A 20,111-nucleotide genomic window follows, 5' to 3' on the forward strand; every position below is an offset into this window, starting at 1 on the left:
TGTAAACCCCATGGCTATTGAAGAAACAGCGCTGTTGCATAATAAACATCCCTGCATGCTGAGAACATTCAAGTGAGAATAAACAACAGTAGTTCAAACAACTAAAATAATATGATAGGTGTAGGAAATTTATCCTTGGTAATTATGCTTGTGCAATTATATCTCATTCTTTGGTTGACAAATTCTTTTCATGCCTTTTACAAACCTTTTCAAGTTTGTCTAGATATTTGTGGATGACTGTGGGGTACATTTGATGGACTGTTAATTTACTTGTCTCTGTAGTTTCTCACCCATTCAGTTTATGATTCCTGGAAAGGTTTCCTGCTTCTTGAACCAAGATGAGAAGCCTTGTATTTGCACTTAAATGGCAAATATAGTAAAGTGTGCTACTCAACCAAAAATAACCATTTGAGATCTTGGATTCCTAGCTGAGTAAACATAATTTACCTTACATCATGTGACTTTATTCCAGTCTTTCATTGAGACCAGAAGGAGGGGAAATAGAGCATTTCCTGTAAACTGATGAAAGGTAAAAAGACTGACAGTTTTTTTTTATGCCTGGACCAAAGCTGAATGTTTATTAGCATTTTTTTGTAATTATAAACCCAAATATAACAAAATCTGGATATTCTTGGGCTACTTAAAATATTTTTTAAAATAACACGTTTTTTTGCTTTTATTTAATTTTTCTGTCCTTTTTTCTTGGTTATTCCCAGTTACGACATGCATATCAGAATCAGAATCAGAATCAGAATCAGCTTTATTGCCAAGTTCGTACATACAAACAAGGAATTTGACTCCAGTACACTTTGCTCGTTGGTTTTGTTTTTGCATTACAGAATATACATATTTACAATGTACAATATACACATATATAAATAAAAAGGTGCATTTGCAACATCTGTATGCTGTTGTTCTGTACTCTATTGAATGTTCAACAGAGAAACAGCCTGGGGGACGAAACTGTCTCTGTGGCGGCTGGTTTTAGTGAACAGTGCTCTGTAGCGGTGGCCTGAAGGTAAAGCTATAGATATAATATAGATATTTACATAGTTTCAAGAAATCTTTTGTCCTTTGCAAATGTCTTCACTTCATTATGTCTAGTTACATTTGGGTTTTGATTGGCTCTATAGCAATGTATCCAGAATCAGCAGTAGGGACTAGCGATGCTATCAATTAAGACTCCTACATGCAAGCAGCAAAGCTGTGTTTATGCTGCAAAAGCTGCCTATCCTGGAGGAGAAGCATGAAGTTATACTGATAAAGGGTTACACAAACCATTTGTGTTAAGTGTAATTTTAAATAAAATCTATTATTATTATTATAAACTCTATTAACACGGGTTATTTTTTATTCTTCTAAACAGGTTTAAACAATGTCAAATTATAGCACGTTTTTGTTTTATTAAAACGTTTTATCATAAAGTAAACTAAAACATAAAGCACAAAAAACTAAAGGACTGCAATCTGAAGTATAAGGTAAAAATCAAGTTTGTATGTATTATGTGTACCCACATAATACGTTTAATGCTATTACAGTTTTTCAGATTCCGTTTATGCAGATTTCCAATTTTAGATGAAATTATGCAAAATTACAGCCAGCTGTGCTCAAACATGGATGGATTTTTAATATTGGCTTTCTATAGAAATAGCAGCAGCAAGAACGCTGTAGAGTACATAATTTATATTCAATCTTGCCAAAGATTTTTATCAGTAAGCAAAACAAGTGTATTGTTTATTTCTGTGTATGTAATTAGAAAACAAATTCCTGAAACGCTCTTTAGTATCATTCGGATAAAAAGACAAGCCATTGAATTGAAGGGCCCTCAAAAATGATGTGTGAATACGTGTTATTACACCCGCAGAAGTTTAATACATAAATTTCTATTTTGGACATGCATTGTTTTCTTGTTCATTTACATTTAGCAAATAATCCAATTTTTAAATAGTGTCATTGCCTTATTTTGGTGCAAGACATAAAACTTAACTAAGGCACTCTTAGATTATAACACTTTGTGTGTAAATGGGATTTATCGCATTGTCAGCTGTCTGACATGGAACTGTGTTCTTCAGGACACATTTATGAACAGTAGGTTTGATAAATGCTTTTACTTTCATACCTCCATGTGAAAAAACTAGGTCACCCTATAAAAGCCTGTGTGTTTTTTCAACATATTTGGGTATTAAGATGTTTCGTTTCAATTCAAACAATACTGAAAAATGTAACAAACCAAACTATGAAACATAATAAAAAATGTTAAAACGTTTTCCAAAAATGCAACAAAATGCAATTTGTGGTGAGGAATAAATTAGAAAAACCTCCATGTTTATTATCATATACAATGTTTAAATTAACACACAGGTGTATCACATCAGATACATGTAACGAGAACTCAGCATTTTGAATTAGAATCATTTTTGCTGTCATTGTAACCTGTACAATAAAAAAAAATGCCATCCAATCAATGCATTAAAAAACTAAAGGAAAAAAGCATAAATAAACTGTTAGTTTATTTGTCTTTGTTTTTAAAATTCTGTACCATTTCCCTGATGAGAGCAGTTCAAAGAAGGTGTCCAGGATGTCCTTTAGGATGCTTTTTGCCTTCTTGAGGTGCCAGGAACTGTGCAACTAACCCCTCCAGAGTGAGGAGAGGGCAGTTGACTTTTTTCTGTGCGGTTTTTATGAACCTCTGAAGCGCTGTCCTCTGGGCCATTGTGCCGCTGCTATACTACACGCATACACAGTATGTCAGGATACTCTCAATGGAGCACCAATAAAAGGACACCTGCAGACTCTGGTAGATGTTGGTTTTCCTCAGAACCTTCAGATATATACCACCCTCTCCATACTGTCCATAATATAGTATTATTGTTGACAGAAGGATATCAATTTTATTTGAAAAAGACTCGCCCTCTTTAAACCTGACAATTAGACTACTACAGTTGAGGTATGACTATCTGTAAAAAAGAAAAATCAAAGCTGAAACAGAACTGCACACTGCAACATTACAATGACCCAAAACATACCGGGTGCACATGCAAGAAACCTGTTAAAAATCTCACAGTTGAAAGTGAGGCTAACTTTCCTCAGACTGACGTCAGAGACTCACTCGTAAATGGCTACAAGAAGCATTTAACTAAAGTCAAAAGGAGTAACATAATATAATATATAATGTGTTCAGTTAGAATAAGTCATCAGAAGGCACTTCAATAGACAAACAGATCCAGTTTTTATACAGAAATGTATATTCAAAACAATCCAATCATGTAGACCTCAGTTGGAAAACGCATTTTTGTTTTTATCTTGTAGGTTAAGGTAAATATTTGCTATTTATGCTTTCTTTTCCACAGATAAATAGGATTAGACATTTAGCTAGCACAAAACAAAAATATTAAAAAAGAGAAATTAAATGACAAAAACTTTCTTCTAGAGAAAAATGATCAAAATCTGTTTATTTCTGCAGTTTTAAGGAAAAGACAAACAAAAGAACAATGACTGTTGTGTAATAAAGTTCCATTTGTAGCAGATTTAGTTAAAAGATTATGCAATATCTGGTTAACTATAAGATTATGGACTTGAGACTATAGTCTTTCAGTGCAGTGACTGCTGGCTTCAACCATTCTGCTGCCTGGAAACCTACAAACTTATTCCCAGATCAGTGAGAATAATGAAGTCTGTTTTTACAGATACTGTATAAAAATTACCATACTGGCAAGTTTTAATATTTTATTATTAAAAAAATGATGCAAAATTTGCAAGAAACTCACTTTAAAACGTTAAGATTTTGACTAGCCTTACAGAAAAGTGTAACATGGATCCTAAAGTTTAATTTTCACGTACAGATGAATACACGGTGCAATTTTCTGTGTGACTGCCACTAGTACTGTTGCTATCTCTAAGAATATACAGTCATATTCAATAAATTAGAATATGCATTCCGATGAGGTGATGAAGCACTTTTCGAATATAACAACCTTTAAGCATGTATTAAACATACTTTTCATTAAGCCCAAATTTCTGTATTAAATCTTTTTTTTTTTATTGGTCTGTCATAATATTGTGATCTTTAATGTGTTTTCATCAGCCGTAGGTGGAAAATCATCATAATTAACAGAAATAAAGGCTTAAAAACCTCACTCTCTCTGTAAATGATCAATATAATTTGTTTCACGAAGTGATAGGGTTACTGAAATAAATTGACTTTTCCAAACTATTCTGATTTATTGAATATAACTGTATATTTATTTAAACTGTAAAGTATTAAAAACTGAACTGAAAAGTTATTTTAAACCTGAAAATGAAATGAAAACACATTGCACCATTATAAAAAGGTTAAAATTTTTTTATTCTTAGCAAAGTAAATGGGTAATCAGTGTATCAATCATAAACTAATTCCATAATATTAACACTTTTGAAGATTGTGTGCAATGTTTGACATGATACACTTAGTATATATGTGGTCCAATGAGGGTGAAGTCCTTTATTAAAACACCAGGTCAGCAGCACTTATATAAAAAAATACAGGCCATATAGGGTATTAAAGTGCTATTTATAGACCAACACAAAGTAGTGGATAATCGTGAACAGAAACGGAAGAAGTGTAAGAGGTATGCCTTGCATTTGTCTCTAGGTTCATTTAGTCAGACGCCCCTTAATAAAATGTGGTGCAACCAGTTGCATTCAGGAGTCATCTACTTCATCTTCATCTACTTGTGTGTAATTAAATCTCAGTATAAATCCTGCTGTTCTGTGAAGACATCAGATGTTTGCTAGACCAAGGAACACACCAAACAAGTCAGGCATAAAGACAAGTTATTCCTAATTTACCAAGACATGAGCATCCACCTAAACTGACAACCTGGGTAAGGACAGCATTATTTCAAGAAGCACTTAAGAGGCCCTCAGTAATTCTGGAGGAGCTGCAGAGATTCAAAGTTAAGGCGGGAGAATCCGTTTACAGGACAGCTAATAGTTGTGCACTCCACAAATCTGGCCTTAATGAAAGAGTGTCGGGACTCTTTGGCAAACGTTGAAAGAAAGCCATAAGTAAGCCCTTCTACAGTTTTTCAAAAGCCCTGTCTGGGGTACAACAAATGTGTGGAAGGAGGTACTCTAGTCAGCCAAGAGCAAAATTATACTTTGTGAAACACTGTGTGTGGCGGAAAACGAACACTCTGAACACACAATCCCTAAGGTAAAACATGATGTTGGCAGCATTATGCTGTGGGGATGTTTTTTTCTGAAATGTTCGTCTCCCGACAGAACAAACCGGAACATACAGTCAGAATAACAGTGGAATGCTTAAATCAGGGGTGGCCAAATCCAGTCCTTAAGAATTCCTGTCCTGTATGTTTTAGATGTGTTTCTGGTCCAATGCAGCTAAATCAACGGTTGAATTACCTGCTCAAGAACTCATGTCCTCAAGTTCTGATGACTCCTCATAAAGAAACATTCATTTGATTCAGGTGTGTTGAACCAGTGGAACATCCAAAACATGCACAGCACATACAGTAAGGGCTGGAATTGGCCACACCTTGTGGGCTTGGCCCAAAGGACTTGTAGTTCTAATCCCAACAAAATGATTACAAATGCACTTTTCACAAGGTTTATTGTAAAAGACATGAAAACCATGTACTATTTTCCTTCCACTTCACAATTATACAATCATATGGTCTTTTGTGTTGGTCTGTCACACTAAAATGAGTCGAAGTGTGTGTAAGGAGACAAAATGTGAAAAAGTTCAAGAGGTATGAATACATAGGCTAGACACTGTATCCACTTAACAATATGAACCCCAAATCCACAACGAACAACAAGAACCACAGAAAAACATGTGAAACTTTCTATATGTCTAAAATGCCCTCTATTTTTGCTGACTGTACATTATGCAGGCATATATGATGCCCACAATCTGTCTCAGTCTCCTTTCCTTCCTTTTGTCTCAGCAGACATAGATGTGGGGAGTTCTCAGCAATCTTGTCCTTTGGAAACTGGTATCCATTCTAAAGAGAAGAAAAAAAAATCATGATTAAAGATGTGCATTCCATTTCATGCAAAGCTTGCCTAGCCATCCTGTGAGCCTTGCATATTTCAAATGCATTTCACAACAAGACATGATGAGTAAGCATTTATATTTTCCCCATTTCCTTCACTACAATGTTTTAGTGAACAATCTTTCATATAAAAAAGCACCATTGCTTTATCTAACAGCATAAAAAAATTGGATGGGTATTGCAAGCAAAAGAACTATGATTATTAATAATTTATTCGGTTAAATCAAGAAAAATCAAACTAAAGTTTCCAGTAATATGTTTTTAATTAATCCAATAATCTTTTAGTGTGTTGCTTGCATCATATGACAACATCCAACAAAAGCAAATGCTGGCATCCGATTTACCACCACTTAACATTCTTTGTGTCATAAGAAGCAGATTATAAAAGTAAATAAAGATCAAATTACTTGAACAGCAAAAAAAAAACAAAAAAAAAACTCATTACTTTAGCAATAATTTTGTTTCTGCCCCTTCACAATTCTTTTGTTCATAGTGTTTCTTCATCATTGCGTGATTCATTAGACAATGCAGCCCCCTTGAAAAAGAAGGTAATTATTCATAGGAGCTCCTTGGTTTAATTTAGATCTGTGTACTTTAAAGCACAATGTTAGAGAATTGGAGAAAAATGGCGCTCTACACACCTAGAGGATTCCTACTTAATCTGGAAAAATAGCCTACTGTTGTATAAAAAGACACTTCGCCAAGCTAGAACAGCTTATTTCTCATCATTAATAGAAGAGAACAAGAACAATCCTCGGTTTCTCTTTAGTACAGTTGCTAAACTTACACAGAGTCATAACTCTGTTGAGCCATCCATTCCCTTATCTCTTAGCAGTCATGACTTTATGGGATTCTTCTTAAATAAAATTGATTCTATTAAAAATAAAATCTTTGACATACTCTCGAAGATGATTACTTCATCCTCAGCAAGTGAGACAACATTGGAAATAACTGCAGAACCTGATTTGTGTTTGGACTGTTTTGATGATGTGAAGCTTCCTGAGTTATCAGAAATATTAGCTTAATCCAAACCTTCAGCTTTTAAGTTAGCTGTAATTAAACCTTTACTTAAGAAACATTCGCTTGATTGAGATGACTTGAAAATTACAGACCTATATCCAATCTTCCATTCTTATCTACAATTCTTGAGAAAATAGTTGCTAATCAAATGTGTGAGCATTTATACAGCAATGACCTGTTTGAAGAGTTTCAGTCAGGCTTCAGAGCTCATCATAGCACTGAAACAGCTCTGCTGAAAGTCACTAATGATATTTTTATGGCTTCAGATAATGGACTTGTGTCTGTTCTGGTTCTGTTAGATCTCAGCGCTGCATTTGATCCAGTTGACCATAATATTCTCTTAAAAAGGCTGGAATATGCTGTAGGGATCAGGGGAACAGCGCTAGGCTGGTTTAAATCTTATTTGTCTGACAGATTCCAGTTTGTTAATGTAAATGATAAATCATCTTTAAACTCCAGGGTTAATTGTGGAGTACCACAGGGTTCAGTACTTGGGCCAATTCTCTTTACTATATATATGCTTCCAATAGGTCAAATTATCAGGCAGCATGGGATACATTTTCACTGTTACGCTGATGATACTCAGCTTTACTTATCCATAAATCCTGATGAACCCAACCACTTAGATAGACTACAAGCATGTCTTGAAGATATAAAAACTTGGATGACTTTAAATTTCTTGCTTCTAAATTCAGACAAGACAGAAGTTGTCATCTTTGGACCAGAGTCTTTAAAAAAGAAACTGTTTAGTTAATCACTTAACCTGGATGGCATTAAATTGACCTCTGGTAATAAAGTAAAAAACCTTGGTGTTACTTTTGACCAGGACATGTCATTTAAATCCCATATTAAACAGGTTTCTAGGATTTCCTACTTTCACCTCCGGAACATTGCCAAAATTAGAAATATCCTATCCAGGAGTGACGCTGAAATACTAGTCCATGCATTTGTTACTTCAAGGCTGGACTATTGTAATTCTTTACTATCAGGATGTCCACAAAATGCAGTTAAAAGCCTTCAGCTGATTCAAAATGCTGCAGCAAGAGTTCTGATGACAATTAAAAAGAGAGATCATATTTCTCCTATTTTAGTTTCCCTTCATTGGCTCCCTGTTAAATCCAGAATAGAATTTAAAATTCTCCTCCTCACATATAAAGCTCTTAATGATTTAGCTCCTTCATACATCAGAGATCTGATTGTTCCATATGTTCCTAACAGAGCACTTCGTTCTCAGACTGCAGGTTTACTGGTGGTTCCTAGAGTCTCTAGAAGTAGAATGGGAGGCAGATCCTTTAGTTATCAGGCTCCTCTCCTGTGGAACCAGCTCCCGGTTTTGGTCTGTGAGGCAGACACCATGTCTACTTTTAAGGCTAGGCTTAAAACTTTTCTTTTTGATAAAGATTATAGTTAGAGTGGCTTAGGTTATCAGGGAGGGAGCCTTCCGCCCTGTTGGTTGGAGTAAGGGGGAGTCAGGTTTAGCCTAAACCGGCTCAGTTATGATTGAGGTGCAAACACACCCTCCATTTCTGCTACCTGTATGACCCCTTCTCTTTTCCAATGGTTATAATCAGTCTGACAGAAAGAGGTATCCCGATCCTTGTGGTTTTTAGTATAACAATGACCATCAGTGGGACCCTTTGTGAGGTGCCTTGAGACGACATTGCTGTAAATAAGCGCTATATAAATAAATAAACTAAAACTATCTGTGTAGTTATGCTGCTATAGGCTTAGGCTGCTGGAGGACATAATGACCACTTTCACCCTCTTCGCTACATTCTGACACTATTCTCCAATTTTGCATTATTTGCTGTTATTTCAGCTTTTAACCTTGTTCTCTCTTTTCTCTTCCTAGAAGCTACATCTGGCCTGGCTCTGTGTCTACCTGTGACACCTTTCTGGAGAGGGGAATCGTCCGAGCTTCTGCTGGCAACAACTTAATGCTCACCCTCTACCGATGATCCACATAGCCCTGTCTTTCAGTGTTTAACCCTTTCTCTCTCCTAGACATGGCGATTGACTGAGCTTTACTGTAACTAACTCTATGTGCTCTCTTTCAGACTCTAACCTTGAAAACTGGTTCAGAGTTTATCTGTTCTTTCTTTCTAGATGAAACGATTAAAGGAGCTACATCCATTAACATTTACTTTTCCTTCCCATATAAAGGACTCCTGGATCAGTGCTTCTGTGTTCTTTTTGTGTCTCTGCTCTGTTCTCTCAAACCCCCAGTCGGTCGTGTCAGATGGCCGCTCACACTGAGCCTGGTTGTGCTGGAGGTTTCTTCCTGTTAAAAGGGAGTTTTTCCTCTCCACTGTCGCTACATGCATGCTCAGTATGAGGGATTGCTGCAAAGTCAACGCCAGTGACTGTCCACTGTCTCTACATGCTCATCCGGGAGGAGGGAATGCTGCAAGTCACTGACTAGATGCAATCTGCTGGGTTTCCTTAGACAGAAAAACTATTTATCCAATTTGAATAAAAAGCTAACTCCGACTGCACTGTTCAATTGTTAGGATTAATTGGAATGTATGTACCTGACTGTTGTGAAGTGCCTTGAGACAACATGTGTTGTGAATTGGCTCTATATAAATAAAACTGAACTGAATTGAATTTAGCAACAAATACTTTCTTTGTTTGGTTATACTAACATGTTCTTTTTGGCAATATGTGCTTGACATAAAATGTTTTTTGGTAATGGGTCTTTAGTGTAAATAGCACTCAATTTCTGTGTAAACAGCCATCTCAAGTAAAAAATGAAAGTGGTGAGAAATGTTTATAAGATGCTATGAATGAATCACTGTCAAATTATGAGACTCGAGATCCTCTCCGACTAAGCTTCTTTTTATGCACCCAAAATGAGGTTGTTACAAAGCTATGGAGACAGCAGTTAAAGTACTTATACAAAGTACTTATAACCTTTCTGCAGAACTCACTTAAGACAAAATTCCATATCCCTGTTAACTGAGCTCAAGCAAATGAAAGCAAACCATATTTAAAATAAGATAAAACTGGGTAAAACAAATGTTTTGAGTGAAAATTTGGATCTTAAGCAATTGATTTCTAAGGGAACATATCACTAGTCAGTATCTTACCTACAGCAGGCAGCAGTCTGAGTGATTGAAACACAAAAGATCTTTAAATGGATCCATCAACCAAGTTATAAGTCAGACTTTGGCCTTTTGCAGATTAGATTTTAGTAATCTGAGAAAACTTAAGATATCTCCAAGCTGATATTAAATACAATCACCTGCAAGATAGATACTGATCACTGATAACTATATATTCAATAGAGCGAAACCCAATAAAAGAGTTCAACAGAACAATGACTGTCAGTACACTGCAGCTTAAACGTGGACAGGTTCAATGATAGTGCTGATAGAGTTCCTTCCATCATTATTGGCACCTCTGATAAAGTTGTGTAGTCTGACAATGTGTAATTAGTAGTCAATGACTTCCTGATTTCCTGGGGTATAAATACAATGTGGCCTAGAGTCCCATAACTCTTAGCCACTTCTCAAAATGGGAAAGAGAATAGAACACGGAATTCAAGTATTGTAGATAGGCAACAAAAATATTACTACTTGAAGCAACGTAAACATGTAAAGTCTGCTAAATGCTAATAGGAATTGAACAAGAATTGTGTGCTTTGGTCAGATAGGAGTAAGACTGACGTAAAATAAACACTTCAGGTGGGTTTAGTATACAACGAAGGATAAAACTCTTAATAGTGAGCAGCTAATCCCCCCCCAGTAAATATAGTGGAGGATTTATGATGCTGTTTCTCTTTAAAATGCTCTGTGGAATTTCCAACAGTTCATGGCACCACGAACTCTCTGAATTAAGAGGAAACCTTAAATAAAAATGTTGTTTTCTCCAGCAGAAAAAATAAAAATTGGTTATCACTGGGTCTTAGTATGATAATGATACAAGCTTTTGGGCTAATCAACAAAGAAATTGCTCCTTAGACATAAAATCAATCTTATTCCATAGATCTCTACATGGAGAGATAAAGAGAAGAGATTGTAAGATTGTGGTAAAAAAAAAGGTAAATGGTAAATGGACTGAACTTATATAGTGCTTTTCCAGTCATCCAGACCGCTCAAAGCGCTTTACACTAGCGCCACATTCACCCAATCGCACTCACTAACGCTCACACATTCATACACAGAAAAAACGTTCTCTCTGTAAGCTCCAACCTTGTGAAATGTTATAGGAGACGTTTAGGTATGATCCTTTTGGAAAAAGCGGGGTTACGGAAATAACTGAATGAAGGGGAACCAATAGGTTTAGTGCAGATCATTACAGATTCTTTTTTTGATGAGTTCTTTCAGCACTTAAAATACCTAAAGGTTGGATTTAAATTTTGTGAGAGGTTGCGCTATCTGAAGAGTGAATAGACATTAAGTCTTTTTTTCACACCTTTTCCAGGGGTGCCAGTATTAGTTGACTGTAGTTTTTCACCAAGAAATCAGTACAACGGCAAGTTAAAAATGATAAAAATAAATTTTGATTAAAGACAGACTTGTTAGAGTGATCTAAGCATTGCGCATTTTGTCAGCCTGATTGTCCCTTTAAATACTGCTGAACTGACAGCATCGACTTTTTGGTAGGAAAATTAGCACTATCTCACAGAACAGCAGTTAATTTAATAGAGATAGCTGCACAGCCTGCACTACTCTCTCTTTCTGAGTTATACATTCATTACCATGTAAAGTTACTTCTTGACCACAGTAATGATTATTAGAGCAATTTATAAATGTTTGACAAATCATCTATTGAATGCTAGGAGTGTCATAAAAAAGAATGAAAATAAGTCTGTATCAGAATAAAATATTAGAACAATTTCATTTAAAATAGGAACATGAATAGAGTGAAGAAACTTTAAAATAAAAAAATGTCTATTGTCTTTTAACATTTCATTGATTGTTAAAAATATATATTTTTTGGATGTTGTTTTCTTTTATTGTAAAAGTAATTATATTACAGTCAACATTGTGGTTCACTAATGTTATTTTTTAAATGGATCTTAGATAATAAAGAGCACTAAATGGGAACAGGATTGTCAGGAAGCTGATCTGCTTGACTGTGCCTCAAGAAAATATGCCCACGCCTTAATTTAAACAGAGAGACCATATTAAACATATAACTGCCTGCAGTTAAAAAGGTCTGTCGGATTTTAACAGGCAAATTATCGTTGCTGTGTTTTTACTCAATATTCATAAAACAAAAAACATAAACGGGCAAAGTTAACTTGTTGAATACCTATCACACAGTAAGTGTAAATGTGTGAGCGTGACAGGTCAGGCTGCCAACCCTGTGTGGAAAGGCTAGATAAGGTGGTGGCAAAACACTTTCACCTTATAAAAACCACAAGAAAGACAGTTGAGGGAGATGGGAGATGAACAGGTATGTGTGTGCCCTTGATGTGTGTGCCAGTGTGTGTATGTGTGTGTGTTGGTGATGTTTTTGACAAACAAAATGAACATGAAGGGAGGAGTCTCAGGTGCTTTCCACTTCACAAATGTAAACTTTTTACACAACTTTTTCTAATTATCTTCTGAGTTACTTTAGAGTGAACGTCATACAGTCAGGTTTTATTTAAAATATGATGTGAAGCGATGTATATGCAGGGTTATTTCCCCTTAAGTTTCAGAGATGCACAATAAACCCGTTAACCAACATGGTGAAATTAATGTGGCTTGGTATTTCCCTAGGTTTTTTGAGTCTTGTGACACTGCCATCACTCAGCAGTATCACCCAGTATTTCCAATTTAGGTTAAAGGGATAGTTTAGATTTTTGGAGGTTGGGCTCAGGTGAGATGTTATGAGCACTAAATATCTTACCTGAAGTAGGTTTAACTCTTTTCGTGTTGCTACTTGGCACATATTTGTTTCAGTATGATGGGTTCATAAACTTAACAATGATATGCAGTGTACACATAATGTAACAGTGGAGTTTTTAAAACACATTCTGTTATGTTTCTCAGTTTTAATCATCTGGTTTTGGGTGATAGCCACTTCCTTTCTCAGCCCTTAGTCACTGAGAACGTTTAATCCCAAAGCCAACTCAACTGTTACTTGCCCAGTTCATTTTTCATCAAGTTGCCTGTTTTTAAAAATATATTTTATTAAGTTGTATATGCAAACATATCAATACATTTACCACATACTTTGAGTAAATGATCAGAATGCCTATCACTTAGAAGTATCCATCAAGCTCAGAACTGGTTTCCAAATATTATAAAATACACTTTCTTTATTGGTCAAGGTGAATCTTATTTTGTCCAAATTGAGCACAATTCCAAATTCTCTCAACCACATTTCAAAAACAGGGTGTTTGTCGGAGTTCCAACAGAGAAGTATCAGCTTTCTTGCTAATAGTGTACTATCGAGTTTTATTTTTTGCATCTCTTCCACAGTTCTACGTTTAGGAACATCCATCCATTTACTATCCCCGCTTCTTCCGTACAAGATCATGGGGGCACAGGTGCCTATCTCCACAAGTCCAGGTAAGGGCAGGGTTAAAAAAAAAAAAAAAAAAAAAAAAAAAAAAAAAAAAAAAAAAAAAAGGAAAAATCGTTAGTGAAATATATTTGTAGTTGGGCTTTAGCTTTCTTAAAACAGTTACATGTAACAAGTACAGAAGTACTTTCGCTGTATTTGTAGTTTAAAATCATCATATGCAGGTCAGAGCTTTACCAAATTGGTGATCTGAAATTTCCCAAAAAAATAAAAACCCCCAAAAACTCTAATCTCTAATCTAATCTATACACACAAAAAGTCATACACTTACCATTTTAAAAATTGATAGCAATAGAAACAGACTATTAGTTTTTTCAGAAATGCCCAAAATGTGCACAAAAAAGCTTGGAGATTTTCATTAAGAAACCACAACTGTTTGTGTAAGAGCGAAAGTGAATGCTTATTTGTTGTTTATTTATTATGGTGGCACAGACTTGCCCCACACCTTAGGTGGATGTCACTTATGAGCATTATCACAGGTTTTTCATCCCAGCAGCTGTTAAGACTTTTATAACCATCACTGCTCCCAACAAACTCTATAAGATGTTTACATCCCTGCTATTTTGTTTTGACAGTTTTTTCATTTTCTGTAAATAGCTGGTAGTTTTTTTATACATAAATATACAAACACATTTAGTATTTTCTTTTCAATCATCCTACTCAGTTGCCCATTTCTTTTAATCAGAGTTTTCTGTTTTTAATAATATAATATAATAATATATATATATATATATATATATATATAGTCAGTCAGTCATTTTCTACAGCTTATTCCATACTGGGTCATGGGGAAGCTGGTGCCTATCTCCGGCATTCTACGGGCGAGAGGTGGGGTACATCCTGGACAGGTCGCCAGTCCATCGCAGGGCAACACACATACAACCATGCACACACTCATTCATACACCTAAGGGCAATTTAGAGTGACCAATTAACCTAACAGGCATGTCTTTGGACCGTCATTTTTAAGTCCTAAACGCAAACGATGTAAGTCAATACACACACTATTTGCTTTGATGGATGGCAAAACTTCATTGTTTTTGTTTAAAAATAAGTTAGTCAGCTTAGTTCATTGGAGACACGTCCCAGAACAAAACTAACTCAGTCAGCAGTGGCTTTATTTGTGGATTTACGTCGCTCCATTTTGAATTTTTTGAAACCAATTTATAAGTTCACAAAGAAATTCAAATGTTGCTTTCAGGTAATTTCCAAACTGTCTTGAGAACTGCCTGCAAAACCCCTCCCAATTTTCCCCCAACAAGTTATGTTTCCATGACAACAAGCACCTACTGGTTTTTGTAGTGTTGTAGAAAACAATATGATAAAAAAAAAAAAAGAAAAGATTTTTACCACAATGCCAGATACACTGAATAATTTATTCAACACTACAGAGTAAATGGAAACCAGTACTGTACTTCACCAAAAGCTTCACCAGTTTGTGTTCAGAGATGGTCCAATTATAATATGCCTCTTTTCCATTGAAGGTTCCAGCTCTGCACGTCCCCACTTGGTCTCTGTTTACTCAGCATGGAACCCATCTGCACTGACAGCTGGAGGCCGTCAGTGCAGTGTGTATTAACCATTACTGTGCGACATGATCACATTAAAGTAACCTTTTCTTTCTGAATTCAGGCAAGGTATATGATTTGTAAATAGTAAAATTATATTTCAGTTTTACCCACTCAGGCCTCAGGCCATTCTGGTCCTGTAGTTGTTCTTGTGTTTCATTAACTTTCCCTTGCACTACCTCCCTGGAAAACATCCTATTTTTCCTGGGCCAATGGCAAATCAGTGAACAGCGGCCTGTTCAAGTCGTTCCTATTCCAAGTAGTTCCTATTCAGTCCCAAAAAAGCGGATAGTGGGTCGTAAAAAAAAACAATAGAAACGCTGGCAAAACGGGCTGAGTGGAGCAGAGAAGGCCTAAGTTGAGCTCCATGGAAAAGGAGCAATAGATCCCCTTCAAACATCTTCTGTCTTTATTGCGTTGCAGTAATTTCAATAACTGCGATAATGATTCAAAAGAAATTTAGCCACAGATCCTGAATCACTGATAACTTGATTTTATTTGTTGTTGTCTGAGCAAAAATTCCCCCACAGACCTACTATCATTTTGGCACAAAATGGAAGATGGTTAAAATAGGTATACAGCAAAAATGAAGTGTGCATTATTTTGTATTCAATATTACTTATAAAGTCTTAGCATTCTTATTTCTAAATAGGTTTATTTATTTATAAAAGTTACACTTGTGATTGCTTAGGTTTCTGTTTATAAGAAATAAACACCATTGTTCAGGAAAATAAATTATTTTAGCCACCATAATAATTATGCTTTCTTTATTACTATGGATAAGATTCAGACCTATTCCTTCCTTAAAACGAGTTGTACAAAAAGGGTATCATTCAGGGTCACTAACATGAGTTTTTTTTAATCAAACATTTTATATTTCTAGAAGAATTCTCTATATTTTACACACTTTCGGGTTTAAGTATCTATGCATTGGTTTTTGTAAATTAAAACTTAAACACTAATTTCATTGATAGAATTCTGGCCAGCCAATAATCTGCACAAAAAAAGGAAAACAAACTGTGCCTACTTGAGAAAATGAGGTGAGCAAATAGAGATTAACGGCAATACTGTACATGTTCACACAACAGGTTTAGGTTCCAGATTCAATTCAATTCAGTTTTATTCATATAGCGCCAATTCACAACACATGTTGTCTCAAGGCACTTCACAACAGTCAGGTACATACCTGATACATAAAAAAGGTAAAAAAAAATGAGAATACAGCCTTGTCATGTTGGAATCTCTATCAGGGTAAGAATAAGGCTACCTATCTCCTCAGGGTAAAAACTATAAACAAAAAAGCTGTTTATGGCACCTTAACTGTTTATATCTGCAATACCAGCCAGTATGTTTGTGTTTCCGGGCATGTCTGTTGCCTACATGTGTTTACAATGTGCACAAAATGTTGTGGGTTCAACAGAAATGGATTTGAATTTTTCAAAGGGTTGAATAAAAACAAGAAAAAAAAAATCAAACTTGAAAAATTTTAATTTAATTTCATTCATGTCTGCTATAGGATTTAATTATATTTGGTGAGTAGCAGGTTGTTAGGAGTTGAATCTTATCGTGAACAGAGAAGTCTACAAGTATTAGTCACTTCTTTTTCGGTTACAATTATTAGTATTTTGGCCTAACCTAGAGTTTTTGTTAACATGTTTTGGGCCTAACCTATGTGATGGAGCATGTTTCAACCAGTAGCATAAATGGAAGTCAAAACACTTCGCTGCCATTGTGTTCTAGAATCCAACCATGAAGGGCATTTTGTGGCCATCAATAGTAAAGAATTTCACAGAATACATACGCTTACATTAAATTACTGTGGTTCCTCTTTGTTGTTAGTTGTTTTTGTTCTTCCAGTTTGAGAGCTTATTTTTGCTTCACATGATGCATGTCCATTTATCATTTGTCATAATCTTTAGAAACGTACCAGAGCTTGTTTGACTTGGCATTACAAACACGAACAGTATTTCTGCAGGACATGTTTAACTGTCTTTGGGGGAGCAGAAAAACATACACAAAATGAGTGTGTGTTATCCACTAAGTGCAGATGATGTGTTAACGTAATACACAGAGAAGTAAAAAAATTATGAAAGGACTAAAACCTGATATCACATCAGTGTTGATCTGGACATAAACCTTGTAAATACTGCTAAAAATAAAGCATAAATCTCTTTGTTTCCACTTTTTATGCATTTAAAAAAAGGTGCGAGGTAATTAAAAAAAATACCTTAAAAAAGTCTATATTGTTTATTTTTTTAATTTATTCCCCCATCCCAATTTTTAGCTGTAAGCTGATTTTAGTTTTTTTGGCTTTCAAGTTCAAACTTTTTATCTAATCTAATCTTTCAAGAGGAAAAACTCGTAAAAACTTCCCTAAAAAGAGAAAAAAGTTCTGTCTTCTAAAGTCTGTAGCTAAAAATGTTTCAGTAGCATTTAAGGTCATGTAAGGGACAACAGAAATAATAGATGTCCATGTCTTCAGGTTAAAGCATTAAATGAACTGCATCTAATACCCACATGCAAACATTTTTCTCTAACATCCCATGACTGCTGTATTAGTAATACCGGGGTCTAGAAAGAAAGCATCCTTTTTTTCCTTCCTTGATTACGTCTGAATCTCGTCACAATAAATTTACAGAAATTATGTTGCTTTCCTTACAAGCGCTTTCTGTATTATATAATGGTGTCAGAAGCTGCTGGCTGTTGCAACACCTTGTTGTGGTTTTAACATCTGATCCAGGGGTGATGGACAGAGAGGGTGGGTAATTAGAGGGGCTGGAGAAACGGCTTCTTCAGAGCTTAGTCACTTGCCGCAGACTGTTAGCGTTATAAATTTTAGTCTTGTGATGACATAACTGTTCACTCATTTCCAGTTATAACTACTGCTGGGCTTCATATAAGGGTTGTAAAAAACTAGCGTGATAACATCAGATTAAATTCTAAATTGGATGCCCTCTTCTTACACTGAACATTTGGCTTAGATAGGTTAAACAGTTATAGAATGTCATAGGACATCAAAGATCATCTCTACCTGTGGGCAACAAACTGTACAGGTACGCCTCAATAACTTTAAATATGGTGAGTAGGTTTGTGATTTATTGTCACTCATTTCAGAAAGTGAAACACATACATTATATTGCCAAAGTCATTGGGTCACACCACCATATCAATGATTTCTGGTGTTCCAATCACTACCAGGGCTGCAGGTGTATAAGGTTTGGTGTGGAGAAACTTGACTGGCCTGCACAGAGTCCTGACCTCAACCATCTTGAACACCTTTGGGATGAATTAGAGCGGATGCTGCTATCCTGGTTTTCTCATCTAACCATGAACACACTCTTAAACCTTGTGGAAAATGTTTACAGAATAGTTAAAGTTGCTATTGCTGGCAACGGTGGGTGCATCAACAAATCGGACCAAATGGATTAAGAATAGGAAGTTATCAAAGTACATGTAGATGTAAAAGTAGGCAGACAAATACTTTTGGCCATACAGTGTATGTTATATAGATTTATTACACATTGAGTGAAATATTTCAAGCATTTATTTATTGTAATTTTGATGATTATGGCTTTCAGATAACGAATACACCAAATTCAGTGTCTCAGAAAATTTCAATATTACATAAAAATCAATATAAAAAAGCACATTTTAAAACGGAAATGTCAGGCTTATTAAAAGTATGTTTATTTCTATGCACTTAATACTTGTCTGTTTTATGTAAAAACAATATAAAAAGGAACTCTTTAAATTGTCTGAATGTTGATTTTGAGGACTCCTGTTCACTCCTTTACTGGCAAGTATTCTCACCATCTACATCACCAATTTATTCTAATTCATCTTCACGATGCTCAACTAGAAATTTGATTTCCACCATCATCTTCTTCAACAAGTATGAAACGAAGCTGAAGTCCTTCGGTAAATGGATGCAAATTTGTGGAAATTATAGGCAAATAAGACAGGTAAAGTTCTGTAAAAGTAGACATTGGTCTACATAGTAGAGTAGCTGCCTAAATATTACTGGACCCAACATCAAAATGATCTTTGTTAAATTATACAGATTAAAACATAATTTGATGAATGGTATGCCTTTGAACATTATAAATATTTTAAGACGCACTGCTAAAATTTCATGCTACCACGTTGAGACCTCATTCATCAACATTTATTGAAATTGAAAAACTCTGCCTTTTGAGCCTATATAATTTGATTAATAAGCACCAACAGCCAAAAAAAGAAAAAAGAAAAAATTAATAAAACATTCCTCTGGATTTTGCTCTTTTAAACACTCTAGGAACCGGTTCAGAGGAGGTTCTATTGTACTTTGTTTTAGAAATACTAAATGTGACAAGTCATCAGAAGAGCAAAACAGCTGTATTTTGCAGTGACTATCATTAATCAAGGAAGTCATATTAGATTTTGAGGTCAGGGTTGGTGAGAAACCTCATATTTCTAGGGACCTTCCCTATTTGTCATAGTGTATCCTTCAACCAATTAAAAACTGCACAAGGTAAGAATTGTTTTCCTTTTTGTAGTTTTTATGGAAATAAAACAACAAAGTGAAAAAGTTAAAGTCTGTTGTAATACTGATTTAATATTGTAGTCAAATTGGTTATAGTTGGAATCTTTATACAGTTAATACTTGTAAAAAGTTTAAGAACGACTGAATTAGAGAGGGGTATTATTGTCTTTGCTGAATTTCCTGGAACCTTCCCTTAAATGCCTAGAGATCTGACCAAGTAACATTATCAAGAAATGTCTATATTCGACGAAACATTTTTGGACATATATAAAAACACCATACATGTGGTGCTGGCCAAATAAGCAATTAGGGGTGCACAATAATTTACAAATTTATCATTATTGCATTATCACTGTATACAATATGCATACTGCGAAGAACTGCTTGGGCAGCAATAAATGTTAGCTAATTATACAAATACCATGCAATC

General features: G+C 35.2%; 1 protein-coding gene across 3 annotated transcripts in view; it reads right to left on the reverse strand.

Annotated features, from left to right (window-relative positions):
* Positions 1-4,326: 4,326 nt before the first annotated feature.
* Positions 4,327-20,111, reverse strand: part of LOC124875855 (solute carrier family 22 member 4-like) — a 50,896-nt gene continuing 35,111 nt past the window's right edge. Inside the window, exon 12 of one of the 3 annotated variants that reach the window (XM_047378253.1) lies at positions 4,327-6,002. The gene's annotated coding sequence lies outside the window, so the exon portion shown is untranslated. Of the gene's footprint in view, positions 6,003-13,177; positions 13,562-20,111 lie in introns of those variants that run through there. The other 2 variants (XR_007040153.1, XM_047378254.1) reach the window with 2 other exon arrangements.

Source organism: Girardinichthys multiradiatus, chromosome 11, assembly GCF_021462225.1.
Source record: "Girardinichthys multiradiatus isolate DD_20200921_A chromosome 11, DD_fGirMul_XY1, whole genome shotgun sequence".
Lineage (NCBI taxonomy): Eukaryota > Metazoa > Chordata > Actinopteri > Cyprinodontiformes > Goodeidae > Girardinichthys > Girardinichthys multiradiatus.